General features: G+C 43.8%; 1 non-coding gene across 1 annotated transcript; it reads left to right on the top strand.

Moving 5' to 3' along the window:
* Positions 1-222: 222 nt before the first annotated feature.
* On the top strand, positions 223-329 carry LOC112081685. Its single transcript, XR_002896607.1, has one exon. It is a non-coding gene; the product is annotated as a small nucleolar RNA R71 (small nucleolar RNA).
* The last annotated feature ends 3,389 nt before the right edge of the window (positions 330-3,718 follow it).

A 3,718-nucleotide genomic window follows, 5' to 3' on the forward strand; every position in this document is an offset into this window, starting at 1 on the left:
ACTTCTCTGGTGAGCCTCTGTTCTGAGCTTGAACCTTCAGACCTATTTGATCTGTCATAGTCTTCACCATAAGTATCATTGCTCAATGCTAAGTTCTCCACTAGCTCTAAAGCAGCATGTATCTCTTTACCCAGAAAGTTCCCATTGGAAGCAGTATCCAGCTGGTTTCTAATCTTGGGAAGAGCTCCCCTATAAAGTGTGCTGAGAAGAGAAGCCTCACTAAACCCATGGTGTGGGCATTGGTTTGTGTAGCTCCTGAATCTCTCATATGCTTCACCAAAACTTTCATTGCTGTGCTGAGTGAAGCTAGAGATTTGGTTCCTCAGTTTTGCAGTTCTTGAGGTAGAGAAGAACTTAGATAAGAAGGCTTGCTTGCATTGCTCCCAGGTTTGAATGGAGCCTCTTGGAAGATTCTTCTCCCATTGATGAGCTTTATCACCAAGACTGAATGGGAATAGTCTTAGCTTAAAGCTGTCTTCTGAAACTCCATTTATCTTGGTCAGATCACACACCTTATCAAACTGGTCCAAGTGTTCCAAGGGATCTTCCATTGCTAACCCATGGAACTTTGAGTTCTGGACCATATTCAGCGATGATGCTTTCACTTCAAAGTTGTTGTTTTGCACAGGTGGTGCCTGAATACCAGCTCCATACTGATGAGCATTGGCCCTGTCATTCTCTCCAACATAGACTTGGGGTTGCTCATATCTTCTTTGCTGTGGTTGGAAAGGGTGGGGTTGGTGGTGCACCTGGTGTCTTTGCTGAACATTGGCCTGATGCCTCTGTTGATGAGCTTGAGCTTGTCCCTGGTGGACATAAGCTTGTTGATGGTGCACCTGTTCCTGCTCAACATTACCCTGGTGAAGCCTTTGACCAACTCCAATACCAGCTCCATGACCTTGAGCCTGTTGCTCCTGAACTGGTTGTTCTATATCTACCACGTGATCTTCTTGTTCTGCCATCTCAGTCTGATCAATTTGTCTACCACGTCTGTCTCTTCTCCTCCTTGGTACCAAAAGGTTGATGTTGTTGTTTAGAGGAAAAGGAGGACCACAGCTTCTTGATCTAGACCTGGTGTTCATACACCTGAAATCACAAACAGAACTTGAAAGGAATCAGTAAAAAAAAGAAAGTAAGCACTTGATCTCAAGAACAGATCAGAGCTTAATGCTAATCAAACCACAATTTGGAAACGGCGCCAATTGATAGACAAGACTTTTTAAGGTCTCAGGGCTATCAATCCCCTTGTCAATGTAGCACAAAGAGGTTTATCAATCCAGATGTGGTGTTAGACACTAAACTATATGATCAAGTTCTTAATTCAAGCAAACAAGAGTGGGTTTTGATTAATCTAGAGAAAACTATAAACATAAACAAGATTAAAGACTAATGACAATGACAAATGATATGATGTGAATATGATATGATGGAGGCATGAGATTCTAGACATGATAGTTGGTCAGGGTGCTTTGGTGTTAAACTAGAGATGCTGATGACAATGATGAGACATGATTCAAGTGATTAAAAACTCTAATCTAGGTTAATCCTCTCATGAAGGTATTAACCCCTATACTAATCCATTTTCAAACCAAATTCCCATTTGTGAAATATGAACCAATATGCATTAATAAACAGTTCTCAATGATCATTCAAGCATTTAACAAATCATTCCCATGATGAAAAATTACTTAAACCTCTAACACAACTCTTTCAGGAATTTCATCAAACACTTTTGGTGCATGAAATTCCCAGAATCTAAATCTCAAGTGATTATCAAGGATCTAGCATAGATAACAGTTGTTTAGAGAAATGAATCAATGAATCTAGCCCTAAGCACTCCTAATCTAACACTTTAGCACCCTAACCTACACATCTAGAACCTCATTAAGGTGACTACTCACTAATCATACTAATCTCTCTTAAACCTTTGCAAGTTGAGAAGATTAGCATGATTAATGATGAGAAATGGAGATGGAGATGATAGATTCAAAAGAAAACAGCTTTAAACACCCAGATCTCTTTAAACTCTCTTGATTAAACACTCAAATATAGATATTTCTCTTCTTAATGGAGTCTTTTTCACAAAAGAGGCAAGAGACAAAGGGAATAAAACTTAATTCTCTCCCAAAAAACCCTAAAAAGTATTTATACTTCCTTAAAAACGAACCGGGTCAGCCCGGAACAAACCGGGTCCTGACCCGACTTTAATGGATAAAGTGGGAATTACTGCGGGTTGGTCCAGTATGTCCCAGGTCGCACACCTAAGTCGCAGTAGATGAAGACTTGTCTTGTGAAGCCTGAATCGCCTTGTCTTAGCCGCACGCCTAAGTAGGAGTGTTTTGCGAGTGTTGCTGCGGCTTGGTCTCCTTCCTCTCCAACTCGCAGGGCTAAGGCGGTTTCTGGGGAATGTACAAACTGTGCGGGTTGGTCTCTATTGCACCTAGGTCGCAGGCTCAAGTCGGAGTGATTTGCGAGTGATCGTGCGGCATAATTCCAGGCGCGGCTAACTCGCATGCCTAAGTCGCACGATTGTGGACTTAGCATTTCTCTTGCTCTTGAGCTTCAGACCTCTTCCAGTGATAGTTTACCCGCACATATCAACTCGCAGCATCAGCATTCAGGCGTTCATCTTCAGGCCTGCGGGTTAACCAAGTCGCAAGACCATCTCGCAGCATCCAGAGCAGCTTAGACCACTTCGCATTCCGGAGAGTGTAACTCCTATGAGACTAGTCCGAATTGAATGATTTCGGTTGAAGAAGACAGAGGACTCATTTATCTCCAACTTTGGTGAAGGAAGCTTCGGTGCTTGGGGAGTGTAAGGCTTCCTGGAGGGCACATCTTTGCAGTGCATGTACACGACCAGAGAGAGGCGTCTAGACATGTGTCCATTCCGGAGACCGTATCTTTCTGCTCATAGATCCGAATTGAATGATCTTGGACGTTCTGGATAGAAGACTCAAATGTCTCTGGTTCTCATGAAGGACCCGGAAACTAAATCGGCCTGGAAGTGCACCGTCCTTCGCATCCTTTAGGACTGATCTGCTCGGTCCGGAATACCTGCGAGACTGGGGTTCCTTCCGACAAGCTTATCTCTCTGCTCACGCGTCCGAATTCCACGATTCCACTTGCTAAGAGACCGTGATGCAATGCTCTCCAACTTCTATGAAGCACCTACCGTCTGAATCGGACCGGAAGGCTCCCCGGACAGGCGATTTCTGAGACACGTTCACACCCGGAGATTTTGGCCGATACACTTCATTCGCGGTACATGAAAATGGCCGGTAAAGCTTCCCGCGGTACAAGGAAGAACAAGATTTCTCATGCAAAAACGAGATATCGGATTAGACTGATCAAGTTTCACAAAAGAGGTAAGTTCTTAAAGCCAAAAACAGATACGAGATAAGATGATTAGGTTTTTAGTCTCAAAATGTATATATAGCAAAGGTAAAGTGTCGCGGGTCAGCCCGGAACAAACCGGGTACTGAACCGCGTTCTTGGGTTGATGGGTGAGTGCCACGGTGTGTCGGAGAGTGAAACCGAGGTCTTCATGTCGAGGAGTGCACGTGAGTCCAGATCCAAATGAAGATCTCGTGAAGAATACGTCAAGAACATGCATGAACCCTAGTCTTCGATCCATCTTCACGTGTGTGTTCTTGGGCAGCTTTGTTCTTGATTCTGGGTTCGTGACAATGGACCTCGGCATGAAATGCCGAGGTGC

The sequence above is a fragment of the Eutrema salsugineum genome, unplaced genomic scaffold (assembly GCF_000478725.1).
Source record: "Eutrema salsugineum unplaced genomic scaffold, Eutsalg1_0 scaffold_10, whole genome shotgun sequence".
Taxonomy (NCBI): domain Eukaryota; kingdom Viridiplantae; phylum Streptophyta; class Magnoliopsida; order Brassicales; family Brassicaceae; genus Eutrema; species Eutrema salsugineum.